Source organism: Periplaneta americana, chromosome 5 (genome assembly GCF_040183065.1).
Source record: "Periplaneta americana isolate PAMFEO1 chromosome 5, P.americana_PAMFEO1_priV1, whole genome shotgun sequence".
Taxonomy (NCBI): domain Eukaryota; kingdom Metazoa; phylum Arthropoda; class Insecta; order Blattodea; family Blattidae; genus Periplaneta; species Periplaneta americana.
In genome coordinates this window covers 177,818,180-177,838,735 of record NC_091121.1, presented here as the reverse complement: position 1 = coordinate 177,838,735, position 20,556 = coordinate 177,818,180, and the positions used below count along the sequence as shown (strand labels likewise).

Here is a 20,556-nt window from a genome sequence, read left to right as displayed (position 1 = left end):
TGAATTTTTCCATCTCTTCGAAGGATAAATTTCCAATTTTTATATTTCCATTTCGTACAATATTCTGGTCAACTAGTTTCATAATATACTATCATAAGTAAAATTATAAAACTGTAGAACATATAACATAGTTTTTGATCGGTTATTTAGCGACGCTGTATCAACTATTAGGTTATTATGCGTCGATGAAATTTACGATGGCAATTTCACATAGAATGATATTTACCTATTCAAATTCACGATGTTTTACATAGCAATATTAACACTTTTAAGTTAATACCTATAAGCCTATCAAAATTTAGTAGTACCTGTTTGAAACAAATATAAACGAGTGGGAGCTTTATTTCTTTAACTGAGTCCATTTTTCTATGTTCTGTTGTTAGGTAATATCTGAATTAATGTTTCTTTTGTTGTCGGTTTCACCCTCTATGTAATATAAATCCCCCGGGGAAAAAAGTCTGAATTCAATCTGTACAGCATGGTTAAGAAAACTGCTTAAATTAGAGTAAAGATGGAAGAGTAGAAGAGCACCAAGATAAAGGTGTTATCTGCTCATTTGCCGCGTCTTGGCATTAGTTCAAACTAAGTCAGTCACCTTTATCGTCAAGGTCAACGAAGCACAGGTGTGAGAGAGTGCGAAACGCTTAAGAGAGAGACAGTGATAGAAATACAACGGGAGATAACGTAACCAAGAAACGGAACAACCAAAACCCACCCAACTAGCATACAGATCGCTTGACCGCAAGCAGGCTGGCTTTTAAAAGCCAACTCGAGTTACAGTGAGTGGTGCGGAGTTTAAATAACAGTGTATTGAAATGAACAGTTTGCAGGTGGCAATAATTGTATGGCAGCACGTCCAAATGCGTGGAAACCTGTCTCTAGTATCTGCCGTCACCCATTGTAACAGCAGATGACAAAGTGGCGTCAAATTATTCTGTTTACACACGTGGATGTTATGTCTGTGTTCTATTTATTCCATAGCGATCAAACTGATGACGAAAGTGACAATTTAGAACTCAATTATTTGTCTGTGAACGACTGTGAAGTTTCAACTCTTCTAGTGAATACTCGTCAAAATATGGATTAACATCTGGTATGTACGTACAGTGTACCGGTATACAATATCTCACATTATTTGTTAAAAATTTCCATCCTTGGTTGTGGCTCAAGTTGTAGCATTCCCAGTTATAAATAGTAAAAATAATAATAAATAATAATGATAAACATAGAATCTTCGATCTCGCTACACACCACACATGAGACTGACATGTGATGTGTTACTACGCTATTTCACAATGAAATTAAACTGAGAAATGTTATAACTAGAGCCCGTATGTTTAGGAATTTATAACAGTTAAAATAAGCAGGCAAAAAAGGCACAATAATCTTTGAAAAAGGCATTATAAATTTTAAAAAGGCAGAATATATTTTAGCAATACATTTAAATTATATCAACGTAATTCACATATTTACTTCGTAGGTGACACATGTTGACTTATAAAATACTTTTGTGCGAGATCGTGCGTATTTGCTTGTTTTCCGCACAGAACCAATACGCGGTAAGTGTGAAATACCACATTCAGTATTCCCAACGTAACACACATAACAATTTCCCTCTTCTTACCGCTTAAGCGCGACATCCATTTTACTGCTTTAGGCTTTTAACATATTATTTTAGAGACATTTAACATAGTAATAATTATAAATTGGAAACTTACCACTGAAATTTCACCTAAATTGCAATGTTACTTGTTTTTAAATATTTGCAAAAATTAAGTAAAGTCTACTACTCCACGAAATGTATTGCATTCCTGATACAAGTAACACTAAGGAAGCCGTGAAAAAATCAACAAGTTTCCAGATGCCGATGTTATTACTGCAATATGTTATATAAATAATATTGTTAAAATATTAAAATGAAAAATAAATCATTACATAACCTTACCGTTTGTTTTAAGTTCGCATTTATAGACTTAGGGGAAAAAAAGACAGACGTATATCACGGCCAGCTGGAGTATAGTAAACACAGAAAACATTTTATAGCAACAAAGTTGAAGAAAGATATTTTGGTTTTCCGAAGTTGCCGTCATTAAACAGAAACTAACATGGAGATTTCATTGCAACTAATTAGAAATTCGTCTTTCAGGTATGTAATAAACGATCTTCGCACAAAATAATGTACGATACACGAGCGGTATGTTTGTTTTCATGTTCTCGGAAATTAAAAAAGCTCAACTACGTTTAGATTTTTCAGTCTTTTCCTCGAACATGAAAACGTCAACATACCGCTCTTGTAACGTATATTACTATTTTCTCCGTGATTAACTGTCTTTTCACAAATCTTACATAACAAAACTGTTCCATCGGTTGAAAACACATGAGCACCAAATTTCACTAGTAAGCATGAAGTTTACTTTTCAATAGTTTACTGAATTTAGACATTCTTGCTAACCGATCTTATACATTCTGTCACCCGACAATAACTGACTGTTCCTCACTCAAATTTCTTTCTCCTACAATAATAAACACGTTTAGCACAAAATTGTAACGGTAAGATTTGAAAATATGAAAGAAAACAATTGGAAATGCTACGTGACAACTTCTATGAGAACGGGCTTAATATTTAAAATTATAAAGCTGATTGTTGGTATCGTGAAGACATGACAATAACTTATTATATTTGTAATTGTGGATTGTCCATTATTATTCATATTACACCAATAGTATTAAAACACGATTATTAGCAGAAGAAGCACCGAAATGAATTACTTTTATTTAGTCTTGTTAGTAAAGTTAGTCATTGTTTCAAATATTTAAATTTCATACACATTACATTACAATTAATTAGAAAATTGCAAATAAACAATAAATATTGCTTTAAAATAACAAAACACCTTAAAAAGGCAAAATAGGCAAAATAAAAATTGGTCCTATCACTTTGATTTACTCCAAATCACATTATATCTATGCAAATAATGATTGACTTGCACCCAGTAAAAAAGGCATTTTGCCAAACAACAGGGGTCTAGTTACAACATTACAAATATACTGTAGAGTGCATATACCTGGAAAAATAAATAAGCGAGTTTTCGTAAGGTGGAATATCAACGACAGGGTTAGGTTTGGTTTGTTCAGGCCTTTGGTAGGCTTTGCATATACGCTTTTTGATAGAGAGGTATACAAATAGATTTACTCTGGATCGAAGGAAAGAATGTTTTCCTGTGCAGTGCAACATAATAGTGGTACCACTGGGTTATGCACTAAAGATGTCCATTATATGCATTTTAAGTTGTTATATTTTTCTTGTACAGTAATTTGAGAGATTTAGTTCTTGAAATTGTAAAAGTATTGAGATACATATTTTGGTTAGAAGTCGTTAAGAGATTGAACTACGAATATTATTTGCGAAGTTAACGATTGTAATAGCTATGCACATTGGAATTGTAAGTTGAATAAGAGGAGAAAATAAGGGTAGAACATTTATTTCACTTTTCAATAAATAAGATATTCACAAAAAATAAAATACTTTCTCATAACATTTTTAAATGTATCACCATATTACCACTACGTACCACCGAGATAATTACCATCAACATTAACTGCATTCTAAGACTGAACCTTTGGACTCATTTTGTTTTCGTATATAAGGACTTTGAATCAACAGATTGTTCGTGTCACAATTCTTAAACTGTGTGAGACTTTTATACAGGGACATCATTTTATTTTTACTAACATTTTTAATATTAACCTGGCTATATCTTTGGATCAACACCGTTTGCTACCCCCTTCCACAACTGCAGTTCGATGATACTGGCGAAATATGCAAACAAATCACTTTGCTAGGTATAGGAGGGAAGAAAAGTAGTTCATCCATTTACGTAAACTAGGAAATATCGCGCTGTTGAGTTTGATTATTTTCATTAGGTTTTTGTTTAATCAAAATACAGTACAGTATTAAAAATGAGTGTTTTTACTCACGAACTGAGCTATCCATTCGGACGTATTCATTATGCAGTGTATATTATACTGTCTACAGCACATTAGCGTACAATATAGATAATGTAGTTAAATTGAAAATAATCATAATATGGATATTTAAATACATTTTAAAAAATGGTGGCCGTTCATTTCGATACAGGCTTCAGTTCTAATGTGCATATTATCGCACTATAGACTATTGCACCTAATTCCAATTACCAGTTTCGTCCTTCGTAACTAGTAACTCATGTTGAAATAATTCTATACTTATTCTAGAAAAGAATACCTTACGTACTGTAAATTCAATCTTCACTTCTGCCCGATCCGAAAAGATAAAATTACTCAGACTTACTATCTACTGTCCGTCCAAGGGGTTTTGTCGTAGGGTCGTAGAAAGGGAGGAAATCACGTGACAGTTAATTATTTAACGAGGCCCTTTTATTTAAGTTGTTTTAAACAGTTGTCTAATATTACGCAGACGTCCAATTCCTAACAGAAATTAATGTTCTCACAAAAGAGCTAAGACGACAGCCCAGCCACTAGCTGGCGAATAAAAGCAGGTGGGGGAAACCGGGATACGACGTAGGCAAATGGACGACAGAATCTGTGCCAAAATGATTCAATATTGAAAGCTCTTTCGTCACTGGAAAACGCGAACATATTTTTGGAACGTACTGTTTACTATAACTGTAAGGCTACTATGACTGTATATGCGGTCTTGGATCTGTGTGCAGGACGGTTGAACTTCATTAGTAGAAGGGGTGGGAGTGAAGTATATACAAAAATTCAGGTACAATACAAATTGAAGTAAAAATAAAATGATGTCCCTGTATATTATGTACGTAGTAATCAACCCAACAAAAAAGATTGGTAGACTAGTAAGTAGGCCACAAAAATGAACGTCTTTGTTCACAAAATTAGTTAATAAAATAGCCACAGTTGAATGTAACAAATTATCGGTGTTATTTACAGCTCAGTGATGTGAAGTTACCACAAAAATGAATCGTTATTTGTTATCAAACTACATTCTGAGATACATTTATAGCATACAATCTGCTGTTTGGAGGGATTTCTCCTGAAATTCTAATTTCAACATCATCCCATTATTACGTATTTTTATAATTGGTTTAAAATGTGATTGTGACGTATGTGATGGATTTATTTAAAAATTTGCAGTTTTTATTGTTCCGTTTTTTTACAAAATGTCCCAGGTTTTTAAGTAAACAAACTGGAAATGTTCCAGGTTTTTAAAAATACATTATGGGAACCCTAATCTATACTGAAGTAAACATATAACGTTTCAAAGGTTTGTCTATCAGCTCTTCAAGTTAAAAAAAAAAGGATGAGAAACGCATCCTACATGTGCCTAAATATACATAACAGACCTCATACAAAATAAAGGCAATTTTTTACCGACATTCTTGGTAGCCTATATTACTTATGAAACTCCGTGTAATGTGTTGATTCTCAGAATAGATGAATCGTACTTGAGAGCCGAGATAAGATCGTATCTGACACATAGCGTGTACATAGTCGACACTAATAATTCCATAGGCAGAAATTCTGATGCGGCAAAACTTTATGTTGAAAATGGAAAGCTTAACACACGATTTCGAAATTTATATATAATTCACAAACTAGCATTTTAGCGACAAGAGAAATTACGCCTATGTATTAACTTACATTCTCCGTTTCTGCTCAAAGTAAGAAAGTCATGATTAGAACCCGGAAGTTCACGCCCTGAAAACAACTAAATATTCATGCAAATATGCCCCTAAAAATGTAAAATGTGCCAATAAATATGCACTAATAAATAAATAGAAATTACGTTTCTTCTAACAGCACGAATGATAATGAATATGAACTTAACATTATTCCTTAGAAACTGAAGCAAAGGTAATTATTTCGTCTAAAATCAGCTAAGAGTTACAGTTCACAACCAATGCGTGGCTGAGGTGTTCGATTGAGTAACTACGTCTGTTGTCACTAAAACTTCTTCCCATGTCCCACGAGAATGGTGTTCGATTGAGTAACTTCGTCTGTTGTCACTAAAACTTCTTCCCATGTCCCACGAGATGGTGTTCGATTGAGTAACTTCGTCTGTTGTCACTAAAACTTCTTCCCATGTCCCACGAGATGGTGTTGATTGAGTAACTTCGTCTGTTGTCACTAAAACTTCTTCCCATGTCCCACGAGAATGGTGTTCGATTGAGTAACTTCGTCTGTTGTCACTAAAACTTCTTCCCATGTCCCACGAGATGGTGTTCGATTGAGTAACTTCGTCTGTTGTCACTAAAACTTCTTCCCATGTCCCACGAGAATGGTGTTCGATTGAGTAACTTCGTCTGTTGTCACTAAAACTTCTTCCCATGTCCCACGAGAATGGTGTTCGATTGAGTAACTTCGTCTGTTGTCACTAAAACTTCTTCCCATGTCCCACGAGATGGTGTTCGATTGAGTAACTTCGTCTGTTGTCACTAAAACTTCTTCCCATGTCCCACGAGATTATTAGGGTGTATGATGTTAATTCTGTGTTGTTTGGATAAAGGGAGGTAAGTCATAAAATGAGTTTGGAGATAAATGAAAATTAAAGTTGGAATAATTTTGTACACAAAACACATCAACTGCTAGTATTCTTTTGATTTTTGTACGCTCACTTGTATAATTTAAGAGATTAGGTATAGCAACAACAGTGAAATTTTGGAACTATTCAACATTTTTTTCCTCCATTATTGTATCTTGTAAAATAATGAAAATTATTATGTCTAGAACACTGTCCTTCTGCTATATGAAAAACAAATATTTTTACGATTTAAAAAAGATATTTACACTTTTTTTTTTTTTTTTTTTCAAAATTCAGTTCACTGTGCAGAGATGAAGCGTTTCCCGCATAACTAACAAACTACCCAACATTCTGAGATGAATTTTTTGTGTGTATTTATGCATGTCATATCTACAACATGAGACAAGATCACTTCTCTACCTTTGATAGATTGTTTGATAAAAAATAAGTTCATAGTCTGATAAAAAATAAATTCATAAAAAAATGATCAAATAACAGTATTTTCGTCTAACACAAAATAAAAAAAAATATTTATTGAGGAATGTAGTTGAAAGAGCATGATATTGTAAACATGGGTTTCAGCAATAAAATAAAAAAAGAGAGAACATAAAAAAGTTAACAAGTTTATGAGTTATGAGGGCACTTTTCATCACTGCACAGAGAACTACCACCATTATTAATTTTGAAAAAATACATATAAATAACTTTTTAAATGGTAAAAATATTTTTTTTCATATAGCAGAAGGAAAATGTTTTACACATACAAATTTTCATTATTGTACAAGATACAGTAATGGAGGAAAAAAATGTTGAATATTTCCAAACATTTTACTGCTATAAACTGTACCTAACCCCTTAACTTGTGTTTTCATCTGGGGAACAAATTTCCATCTGCAAAAAAAAAAAAAAAAAAAAAAAAAAAAGACATCCCCTTTACCCGAACACCGTAGAATTGTTCCGCAGATAGAGATAAATCTTTTGGTTCGTTAGAGATTTTTCCTTCGAGAATATATCGAATATAACAAAGCTTTTGGTAAGCCTATAGGCCTACTGAATTTTTTTAAATAATGTTGGTCACCTTTTTCTTTACTTTTTGTCCTATATTTGCTGGAGCAGAACTCATATTTCGCCTCTTAAAAAGAGGCCAGTGACACATGTAAGGGAGAGAGCCAACAGTTTCCAGTGATGTAATTGCTTTCGGTAAATCGGATTAATGAGCAGATATAAATATAAGATTCCCTTCCAACTTATTGTTTGCCAGTATATTTTGAGCTGTCTCAATAGATTTAACCAATATGTTTTACTACGACAATCTCTAACCGACCACATACAAGATGTTAAGGGAGATAACCAGTAATTAGTAGTAAAATAAAACGACACCCAGATTCATAGGTGATGATTTCTAGAATGAATTATTTTTTTATGCTCGACCATGCCGAAATGTAGTAATTATACACCTGGTAGCAGTCCTTTAATGTATGTTATTAAAGTACACCTATTCATTAAAGTTCAGGTTTTCGATTATTCTCGGATATGCAATCGAAAGACAACTAGCAAAATGTCACGCAGGTGGAAATCCAATACTGTCGCAGAAGGTTATGTTCTGTTACTATAATAATTAGCGTTAATTGTAAATAATATTCAAATAAATTCAATTTGTCATCTCGTTTTTCAATGTCGAATTCAAATTCAAGGTTATATCAAGTTTAACGTTTATCTTACTTTCTAGAATCTAGATTATATCAAGGTCGTCGACATTCGTTGCCCGGAAAAATCAATACTTTTGCGTCTGCGCACATCTCACAATTTATGAGATTGCACAAGGTCAGTTCGCTCCCCAGTCACATAAGAATAACATAAAAACTTATGAATAAATTCAAGTTAGAAATATGGTCGAGCATAAAAAGTCGTATGAAACTTGCCTATAATGGTAATTAAGACGCTCGTATGAAAATTATGAAACTCGCTTGCGCTCGTCTCATAAACATCCTTGCGTCTTAATTACGAGGGTATTCATAAAGTAACTTCCGTTTTCATATAGCGTGCGTAACAACAGAGGCAGTGGCGCCGCTCTTGCGAAGGAGTGTACCTTGAAGAAGTACACATCGAGCAGCGGTAGAGTCAAGGTCGTGTCTTTGTTCCTCTCTGAGCCACAAGCTGTCAAAATGTGTGCTGCAATCGCAAGTCCCGCCAGGTGTGAGGTACGTCCTGTAATAAGATTTCTTGTGACCAAAAACTGTAAAGCTAGTGAAATTCATCGCCAACTTTGTGAAGTTTATGGGCGAGACGTAATGAGTGAAGGTGGTGTAAGACAATAGTGCTGTATGTTCAAAAATGTACGAACCAATGTCCATGATGAAGAGAGAAGTTGTCGACCGAGTATCGCGAATGCAGATCTGATTCGTTTGGTTGACGAAAGGGTTAGAGTAAACCGCAAGTTCATCATGAAGACATGGCTTGGCTCGAAGCGCTTTGACGATGACGAAGAGTTGAAAACCAGCGTCGTAGGTTGGCTTCAGTCGCAGGCGGCCGAATTCTACGATTGCGGAATTTCAAAGCTCGTCAAACGCTACGACAAGTGTCACAATGTGATTGGAAACTATATGGAAAAATAAACTAGAGTGTATACTTTCAAACGTATTGTAACCAAATTCTGTAACGTCATTCACAGGTTTGTAAAAAATAAACGGAAGTTACTTTATGAATAGCCCTCGTACTACCATTATAGGCTCGTTGCATAATGTACTAATTTGGATTACTTGGAAAGGGATGATGGTGAGCGTGAAGCTATGTTAGTGGAAATAGGGAATTCTTACCAAGTACTAGGTGACAGAAAATTTCAGGAGAGATTTCATTTATCGAAATATACCGTGAATTTCTGCTGCAACAGATGGATCACTTGGAATATACGAGGGGGATCCAGGAAATAACGACCGTTTTGTTGTAATAATTAAAAAAATATATATTTATTTGAAAAAACAAAGTCTGTTACATAACTGAAGCTTCCTTTACTTCTCTAAATAATCACCACCTACATTTAAACATTTGTCGTATCTGTTCACTAGCTTTAGAATTCCCGTGTTATACTCCTCTGCCGCCATTTCTTTAAGCCAGGTGTTCACTGTCTTCTTCAACTCTTCATCACTTCCAAAACGCGTACCACCCAGAAAGTCTTTCAGCTTAGTGAAAAGGTGAAAATCGCTAGGAGCAAGGTCTGGACTATAGGGCGGATGATCAAAGATTTCCCAACCGAATTGATCCAGCAATTCTCGAGTTGAAGCAGCAGTGTGCGGGCGGGCACAGATTTTGTGGTAGCCAAGATGTTGCGACACAATTTCACCAAGCAAAGAACGAGAAATGTCAGGAAAGGCAATATGCAATTCGTCGAGTGACGTGCGCCTGTCTTGCAAGACACTTTAGTCTTCAGGTCTTCTGTGATGAGTGATGGGCGTCCGGGTCGAGTTTCATCGTGGACATTTGTTCGCCCATTGTTGAACATTTTGCACCATTTTCTCACATTTCTTTCATTCATTACAGTATCACCGTACACTTCTTTCAATTGCCGGTAAATTTCTGCAGGTTTCAAATGTCGGGCATTCAAAAATCGAATCACACTCCTCACCTCATAGTCGGCGGGATTATCAATCACGTCGTTCATTTTGAAGCAACACAAAATGCACAATGGCGACTTGTTGCAACCAGTATTCACAACATTATGAGAACACATGTTAAGGAAGCCAGTTGACCTTCAAACAAGGAAGGGGAGTCAGCTGCGCGGCGGGTATGCGCGAACGGTCGTTATTTCCTGGATCCCCCTCGTATTAAAAAACAGAAACAATCCTCTTTCTCCTATGAACCAGCTGCTTACAACATTACGAGTTATTCAAATCATGTGTTGAATATTTTAAGAAGGAACACTGCATAAATGAATATAGCAACTACAGTACGAATCATTCACGATGTAGGCCTAAGTAAAAGGTGTATGCCTATCTCCTTATCTGCGTCGCAGGCTGGACGAAAGGAGATTATGGGTGAATTCTAGGATACTGCACAGTTTCTAGGCGTAATTGGGACCCTGGGACATTCGCATTAATCTCCTGATGGTCTATGCTTCATCATTTTACTTTATAGTTAACATATTCCGTTTTTTTCAGTTACATGTTTATAAGATAATTAATTCTACGAGAAGACGAAAATATAAGATACGTTCGCTTACACGTCACTTTCAAACGTGACTATCATCTTTGTAGAGGTATAGCTATTCATATTTCGGCCTACGCTTTTATAAAGGGTTAGATATAGCTTACAGCAGTAACATTTTTGGAAACATTCAACATCTTTTTCCTCCATTACTGTATTTTGTAAAATAATGAAAATTTCTATGTATAAAACACTGTTCTTCTGCTATATGAAAAAAAAAAATATTTTTACGTTTTAAAAAATTATTTATATGTATCTTTTTTCAAAATTAAAAATGGTGGCAGTTTACTGTGCAGTGATGAAGCGTTTTACTCATAACTCATTAACTTTTTTATGTTCTCTCTTTTTTTATTTTATTGCTGAAACTCATGTTTACAATATCATGCTCTTTCAACTACATTCCTTAATAAATTACATTTTTTTATTTCGTATTAGACGTAAATACTGATATTTGACCATTTTTTAAATTAATTTATTTTTTATCAGACAATCTATCAAAGATAGAGAAGTGATCTTGCATCATATTGTAGATACGACATGCATAAATACACACAAAACATTTTATCACAGAATGTTGGATAGTTTTTGAGTTATGTAGGAAACGCTTCATCACTGCACAGTGAACTGAATATTGAAAAAGAAAATAAATAAATATATATTTTTTTAAATCGTAATAGTACATTATGCAACCAGCCTTTAATGAAGGTAATTAAGAAGCTAGTATGGATATTTATGAAACGAGCGCAAGCGAGTTTCATAATTTTCATACGAACTTCTTAATTACCATTATAGGCGAGTTTCATACGACTTTTTATGCTCGACCATATTTCTAACTTGATATTATTAATTTTCTTTGTTTCTGACCTGGAGCAATGTCCCGTATGTTGTGAGATGTTGGCAGACGCGAAAGTATTGATTTTTTCCGAGGAACAGATGTTCACATTTACCTTGCTAGGCCATAAGAACCTACAGAGATAACATTGAAATTAAATTAGACATTGAAAAACGAGATGAAAATTGAATTTATTTGAATATTATTTACAATTAGCGCTAATTATTATAGTAACAGAACATAACCTTCTGCGACAGTATTGGATTTCCATCCTCCGTGACTTTTCGATAATTCTCTTTCGATTGCATATCCGAGAATAATCGATACTTGCGGTTTTATAACGGTAGAAAGCTGACCTGTCATTGGCTGAACAGTTGTAACCTGAGTCGTCATTGGCTGAAAGACCTGACCTTTAATGAGTAGGTGTACTTTAATGACATGCATTAAAGGTCTGCTACCAGGTGTATAATTAGTACATTTCGGCATTGGCGAGCATAAAAATATTTTTTCATATAGCAGGACAGTGTTTTACACATACTAATTTTCATTATTGTACAAGGTACAGTAATGGAGGAAAAAATGTTGAATATTTTCAAAATATCTCTGCTGTAAGCTGTGCCTAACCCCTTAATCGTGGTTTCGTTACTTGTGGTTACTAGGTTTTTAATCGAGATTAATGCACTTCGCCAAGAGTGTAATTCTCTAGAATAGATGGTCTCTTCTTGAGCGAGGTTATGTTCAGACATATCGTAGGTCTGTATCACAAAATTAGTGTTATATTGCTGATAGTATGGTGTCGGTAATGATAGTGGTGCTAATACTGATATCAGTAGGAGTAAAAAGTAGAATGGTTCGACACCTGATACTTTCTGAACCCAAGTTCAGTTCCGTCGTCTTCCTCCGATTGACTCAGCCTTGCCCTACCTTCTTCCCCGCCCCTTGACATAACCCAGGACTTGTAATAAGTGTTAAACAATGCGGGAAGGGTCATTACACTGTGTGATCAATAGAGGAGCCATGCACAGATCAAGGTCCTGATAACTTGTCCGCTCTAAGTGCTCCCGTGTCTATGCGATATTGTCAATAACGATGCTATACAAAGGTCATGAACTCTGCTTTTTATTAACTTCGTGATACACCCTCGAGTGTCGAAGTAACAGACGCCCACACCTACAGTGACGGAATCAAGTCACGGAAGTATTTTTCTTTGGGCATATACGTACATTTTTTAGTTTTCGATTTCCAGCAAATTTTGAGATATGTGGTGATCAAAGCGACCATAGGGCATAACTTCTCTGATTATTTTGTGTTTCCTGCTATTATTATTCCATGATTCTTCCATTACTGCTTTTGTAATTTTTTAATGAAACTCGAGTAAAGAATTAACTACTAAAATTGTACATTAAATTACTATTTACAATTTTCAGCATACTGTTTAATTTGTTTTTAACCTGATAACTTAGAAGACGAACTTATTCAGTAATATACGAAGGTGTACAGTCTCAGATTAGATATATTTCTGCAGGTGTACCTCAAGGGAGCATTCTAGCCCCTTTTCTCTATTTAATTTACACTCATGATATACCAACACCTAAATCAGATTCTCTAACTGTAGCTCAGTTCGCTGATGACATTGCTGCCTTAGCAAAGGAGATACTGGTGAACAAGTGACAACCAATCTACAAAACTTTCTACAAGAAATTGAAATATGGAACAAAAAATGGAGAACAGTATGAATACAAATAAGTCATCAACAGTAACATTCACATACCTCAAAAAAGAAAAAGCACTTCCATTATACCTCAACTGTTCACCAGTACCACAGCATGAAGTACGATATCTTGGACTCATCCTAGACAGTCGCTTGACCTGGAATAAACATCTCACTTACACCCTCCAGAGATTAAGATACAGGCTTCATCGATTGAAAGCAATACTTTCCAGCTCTTGTCTTTCCCTTTCCAACAAAAGGTTAATATATGTAATGCTTCTCAAACCTATTTGGCTTTATGGATGTTCATTATGGGGATCGGCTTCTATCAAGCGTATTCAAACATTCCAAAATCGGGCACTAAGGATAATCACTGGAGCCCCATGGTACATACGAAATTAAACACTTCATTCAGATCTAGATCTAGCCAAAGTAGAGACTGTACTTCGTTCTTCCTACACACGGTTATATGCAACATTGTCAACACATTCTAACAGCTTAATCAACCAGATTCCTCGGAACCTGCCCCCTGCACGGACTGATCGTCGCCTCAAGAGGAAAAGACACACTGATTTGTTGATGCTTTGAGGAACGTTAATGGACGTCACCCTCTCCACAAGTCTCATATTGTTGAAATGTTAATGTACAAAAATTGTCAAATAAATTTAAAAAAAAAAACCTGATAACTAAGAATACATTTTCAAAAAAATTATACTGACTTTTTAAATTTCAGCTGAAAATTGTAAATTATGCAACCGCCTCTCCACTTAGAGTTCTGAAACGTTACTGTGAGTTCTGAAACAGTTATCGTGCGAGAGAGAAGTATGAAAGATAGGGATGGGTAGAACAGCTTCCACTCCGTCCCAATTCCAGAAACACTAGAGTCGACGGCAATTCGGAAGGCGGTAGTCTGCTAGCGTTTGCATCGAGAGAGACAGATAGAGAGAGCAAGGCAGCGTACAACATTGCCACATCGTACTTCACGAGCACGTGCAATACAAATAGTGCAGGGGAGAATTTAAATTATCAAAAGACAATAATGACCTTAGCCGTTGATTACTGTAAGCATGACACCAAACAAACCCTCTTTCCTTCACTAACAACATTCTTTGCACGGTTCTCAATCCCACACCACATGCTTCTGTAGTCGTTTCTTGGGTGTTGGCAACGTTGCTGCCAGCATCAAGATGGCCGGCAGCGTTCTGCTCGTCAACGTTTTTAAAATAATTATACACCTTAAACACTATTTTCCGCACCTGCTTGTGTAATACTTGCCTTTTTATAGACTCTTCTTCCATTTATTTACCTTACATACACACAGTAAATGTTAGTTTTACTTATTCAATGTATTGAAACACTCACACGTGAACAGACGAACTCTGGAAGTACTTGTTATAGACTGATTCTGATTGGTTCTACTGTACAAGCTTGTGACGTCACATACCAGAAATGCTACGGCGCATATACTGGGTGTTCAGTTCAAAGTGTGTCGTGGCTCGCTGTATGCCGTCATATGGCTAGTCGATGAGCCTAGAGAATTCAATCTTCCTACACTTCCGCAGAGGTGTATTACCTATGTGTCAGAGAAGTTGCATAGCAAGTACGGCATTCATTCTGAAGAGTACTTACTGATATGTATGGTAACGCTGGTAGTGGCAGGAAAGTGAACTGTTTGGAAACATGTACTGAGATGGGTTTTTTCTTGCTGTCAGGATATGGGGAGAGGGTTAAGACGATTTCTTACGTATTTGTTGACATTAACTTCGATGGTCAACATGGACACGGAGCATTTGATTTGAATTGTGGAATGTTGCCGTACGCAACCGATGATAACAAATACCCTGCGTACGACTTGACCGTGCAAAACACAGTTCGAAAGAGGTTATGGTAGCACACAGACAGTACGGACCGCCATCTGTTGCTACGACGTTCAAGTTATTGTAATACACGTTCTCAAGTTCAGATTGAACGCCTTGATTAATAGGCAACTTCTCTGACATAAAAGCTGAAACTCGCTTCAAATCGCTGACTCACAACAGTGACGTCATGACATACTTTGAAATGAACACCCAGTAGAAGCTAACCGCCTTCCGAAATGCCATCTAGTCTAGTTGTTAAAAAAAAAAAAACACACACGTTTATAATTTTACGTACCAGACATATATTAAAATAAAATAAGCATAAAATAAGAAACTCTATATAAGAATAATTCATAAACACTACTTTCTTCTTAAAACTATAGTCCGGATCAGCTTACTTCATACCCTAAGTGTGAAACCTAACCACTTTTCCTCCCATTGCTACATATGAAGAGTCCACTGCAAGATTGATGGATGTCACTTTCTTGTCGAAAATAAACCAAGACTGTCAATGTATAGCTTAAGACATATAGAATGTACATAGAGAGTTACATGGCATTAACACTGATAGTCATTGTCCAGTAATGATCGGAAAATCACAGTTAAGCTTTGAGCGCTAAGCATTTCAAACTTTCAATTGTTTCTCCTGCAAAATGCATTCCAAATGACATCCATCATTCTTGCAATGGACTCTTCATATGCTAGTGGATTATGGTGATTTTCTAGTTTGAAGGTTGAATTTTCTTTTGCCAACTTCGCTTGTAATTTCGATACAGAGAAATACTACAACTGGTAGTGATTTTCTAACGGTTATGTTGGCAGCAGGAACAGCTGTTGTCGGCAGTGCAAATTCTGAAAATTCAAATTGTTCTAGATTTCTGAGTCGATTACTGGAAGCTAGTGAAATTCGAACATAATATTAATTAATTAATATCGGTATTATATTAATACATAATTAGCAATCTTACGGTTCAAGTGAATATTTTGACTTAGAAATGTCATAGTTGTTTTGAAACTGGAAAAATGAAGAACATCATCTCATCTGTAACATCCGTGACAAGATGTGTGTAACATCCGTGACATGGAAGAAACAGGTATAAAATATTTACCGATTATGTTTTTGTGAACTGATTGGATGCCATGAGATTTACATAGCTTTCACATGGACACTATGAGAATGAATCTCTTTTTGCTTGAGGCAGAGACCTGAGTTTTACACTTTTTGATAATAAGATGTGAAGTGAGTTCACAAATCTTGAAACATCTGTGACGGAACCTTTTCTTTATTTTATGCTTTAATAATAAATTTGATTCAAACAACTTTTTTCTGTAAAATGATACTGATCTTGTAAATTGATTCTAATAATAAAAGTTGACAAAAGTCGTTTCATTTTCAATGTAGGCTATAGACTTTCAGTCTTACTACTAACAGTTTATAGTTTTTATACGAGACTTATGCAGAGTTGAGACAAAAAACGTTACTAATAAAACGTGAATGAGCTATGGACGTATAAATAGGCTGTAACTATACAATGGGAATTGCTTTGCAGTAGTTATATACACGAAACCCCTTGTTTAAGCGTTGTATATAGGGAAAAAATGGCCGCCCCTCTAACAGCTGTTCGTATCGACTGTCATTTTATGATGATGGTTATCTTGTAACCACAGAAGAACAAACCAAATATCATAGAATTATTAGAATAATATTGCTGTAGCTTGTACTCTTTGACCAAAATGTAGTGTGGTAATCGATTAGAGCCAGTTGTACTATCGATATTTAACACGCCACACTAGAGCGCTCTACCGGATGCAATAGAGAACCTCAGATATTCTATTACCTTTCGTAACGAAGTAATGACGAAACTATGACGTAGCTATGTAACAGTTATACTGTTATACACGACGTATGTAATGATTAATTATTAGTAAGGAATTTACACACGACGTATAAACGAGCCACTCATTGTATAAGACAGTTAAACGTCTTTATATAGGGTTTTTATTAGTAAGACCGTTTGAAAATAGTAAAAATGTAACATCCATAACGCCCACCGCTGTGGAGTAATGGTCAGCACGCCTGGCTATGAAACGAGCGGGCCCGGGTTCAAATCCTGGTTGGGGTTTTTTCCGGGATTTTCCCTCAACCAATTGAAGCAGAATTTCTGGGTAATTTTCGGCGTTAGACCTCGGACTCATTTCGCCATAATTAATTCACAAATCATCATCCATACAATAGCCCGGGTTAAGTTCATGGTGCGGCGTGCAGTACTTGTACAAGAGCGCGGCCATTCGGCTACCCAATCATTCACAGAGTAGGAGTGGTAAGCACAATAAGCCTCAGGCTGCAGTGTAAGCCTTCGGGTCCCTCCTCAGTACAAAGAAGAGAAAAAAAATATTCGTGACAACAGGAATGGCTGCTCTATGAATTACATATTCTTGTACAGTAGATTAAATACGTACGTGTAGGTACAATTTTATTATTTGGGTGCGTTGTTTGCATCAGTTACGTCAGAGAACGCCTCATTGTTCTGTACTACGCAGTACGCACTTCGAATTCCATGACTCACCATGCATTTCCTTATTTGTTTAGTGAGATATGTTATCTCTATTTTGTGACTTGACTACCTTCAAGAAAAGGAAGGACTGCATCTCAATTGAAGCCAGGGTTCCTATACGTACGACTATTTTGACTAATTGTACGAGGTACGACCGAACTCTAAGTCGTACGAAATTTTGTACGACTATTTTACTGAAGGGACAAAATTATTTTGGAACTGAAAATGTCGGACTATAATAAAAAGTAAGTTAATTTGCCCCTTTTCTAGACAACTTTTCTTCATTCAGTATGTCATTGATTAATATCCCTGATCACACACATTATATGCTTTAAAGGGATAAAAGATGCTTTGAAAATCAATATGGTGACTACACTCTTTCCATGCAAATCATAAATTCGACATCTCGAGCTCCAGGTTTCATGTACGGTGCAGTTATATCAAAGTAACACGAGTTCAGAGATCTGCTAACTTCAGGAAGTATTTTTATGAATGAAATAGTACCGCGCTAGGATTAAGAAATCTAGACGCGCTGACATTTTAGCGGTATCGGATTTGAGTCGACTGCAGGTGGATTAATTTGATGTAATCATCAGCTGCCGCACTGATTGATATTACTCGTAAATATCTGCCGTTGTGCCGGCCAAAGATAAACTTTCTGCTGGCTGTTGTTTCCGACCAAGCGTCATCGTGCATGCTTTACCGAAAATGACAGTATTGATGAAGAAATGGTAATTTGAATGCTAAATGCCATTGTGGATATTAACTATAAGTACTAAAATTCTTGACTGACTGGAGAAATGGATAGGAAATACTGGAGAATGCTGGGTTTGCAGTGAAAAATCTGCCCTTGGACAGAACACTATGAATGAATATAAATTTATAGGCCTATGAACCACTTTTTTTGGTGTTAAGTGAAATATATTCGTGCGCACTACCTATGAAATAGTAAAATGATGAATGTACGACAATTTTATGCTAAAGTAGGACTTTTTCATAAGTTGGTACGATTGCGTTTCATTTATCTGGCAACCCTGATTGAAGCATCGAGTTTATAGTTTTTATAGTAACGAACAAGACACTGCGTTAATTCAAAAGCAAACAACAGCGTTACGTTAGCTTGCACTTCGAAGGAAATAAAGCCTGAGACAGTGAACTATAGGGGAGAGTGGGTAGGAATGGGACATTTTTCAGAATATTTGAATTTCAACAAAAATTTAATTACTTATTTGATGTTGTTAAATCTCGGTACAATCTTTATTTGTTGAACATACTTGGAACCTAATGAGCTCCACCCAACTTTAAAAAATATTTATGAAAATCACTGTTATACTTTGTATTGCATATTGTGCCATTTCTCCCACAGAGTAGGAGGAATGGGACAGCTTGCAGGAGCTTTGAGACACCACTTAATGGACATTAGCAAACATCTGAAAACTAACTCCAAATGAGTAAAGGCACCTAGATCTCTGTGTCCCACCACACTTTGAAGGATGTGGCAACTTTGTAACTACATCAGATATTTGAACACAACTGATATCCTCCTTGTCTGGGAATATAAAATCTTTAGACTCCTGTTTCCTCTTAATAAAATTCACTATCAAATCTCCATGTCTTTCTACTTCTTCAACTCTACCTACATAATGAACAACTGACTTTTCTCCCTCAAATTTAACAAGAACAAAATCGTTCTTTTCAAAATCTTTACTATTGAAGTCAAAATCTTCTTCATTCTCAACTTCAAAGTCATTGTCAGATGAGTCAATATATTCTATTTGTTCAGAGCTGCTCGAATCAGTGACAAAATTCACAGACTTTACGGAACTGGTATTTGTTGATTTAGGTGCACTCTTAGTCTTCTTTCGGCCTGCCTCTTCTTCAATGTATTTCTTCTCAGGAGTGTCAGTTATAATTCTCGTTCTTGCTCTTTTTCTTCCACGAGCGGAGTTTTCTTTTCTGACTCCTGCCTTAGGATAAGGACGAATATCTTGAGGCGTTAGTTAAGGATTTCAATGCACTAACATGCCTAGCAAGAGCAGATTTTAAATACTCATTTCTTTCGCTACAGCTCTAATTGATCGACCTTCATATATGACTTGTTGGAGAGCAAGTCTTAGTTTACTTTCGTTGTTTCTAACTCTCTGAGTTTTCTTTTCCCAAACCTTTGGCATTTTTCTGCACCTAATAAAATAAAAATATTTAATCTGAAACCAATTATTTATATTCATGTTACTAAAAATTACATAATATATAGTATACATTATGTAACAACATGCCAGGAGGCATGGGACATGTCCCATAGCTCCTGCAACTTGCTGTCCCATTCCTCCTACATACACAAAAAATTGGTGAAGGTGCCACATGTTAAATCTAGTTGTAAGGTTAACCTAAACTTATCCATAAATATATAGCCCATCCTTATGGCTTTGTATATAATAAGTATAAAATGCATACCTTCAACAATGAGATGACTAGAAGAGTTTGTAAGAACTACTAAAATATTACTTTTTACTCACAAAAACACAAAATATGGACAGCATAAATATTAGCAAGCCTTGTGCTGTCATACAACATAACAAAGTTGCTTCAAGAGACATCTATGGGTGGATAGAAGAACTTCTAACTGTGCGCCAAATTCAAAATGAAACTTATGTCCCATTCCTCCTGTGTCCCAAACCTACCCACTCTCCCCTATGCGCTCACTAGTGTGTATGACTGACTTTTTAAAGTAATCTATTATTTTAACGAAGGAATTCACGCCAAGACATAAGGCTAATTACTTAGACATGAAAGTATATTCAAAGGAAATAAATTATGTATATAATGAACAGATGCATAGCTTTACTATGCTGCATAGA

At 35.6% G+C, this 20,556-nt stretch overlaps 1 protein-coding gene across 1 annotated transcript in view; it reads left to right on the top strand.

Moving 5' to 3' along the window:
• Nucleotides 1-697: 697 nt before the first annotated feature.
• The window catches only part of LOC138700303 (carbohydrate sulfotransferase 11-like), a 105,754-nt gene continuing 85,895 nt past the window's right edge, over nucleotides 698-20,556 (top strand). The window contains exon 1 of the mRNA XM_069826830.1: nucleotides 698-1,093. The gene's annotated coding sequence lies outside the window, so the exon portion shown is untranslated. The remainder of the gene's footprint in view (nucleotides 1,094-20,556) is intronic.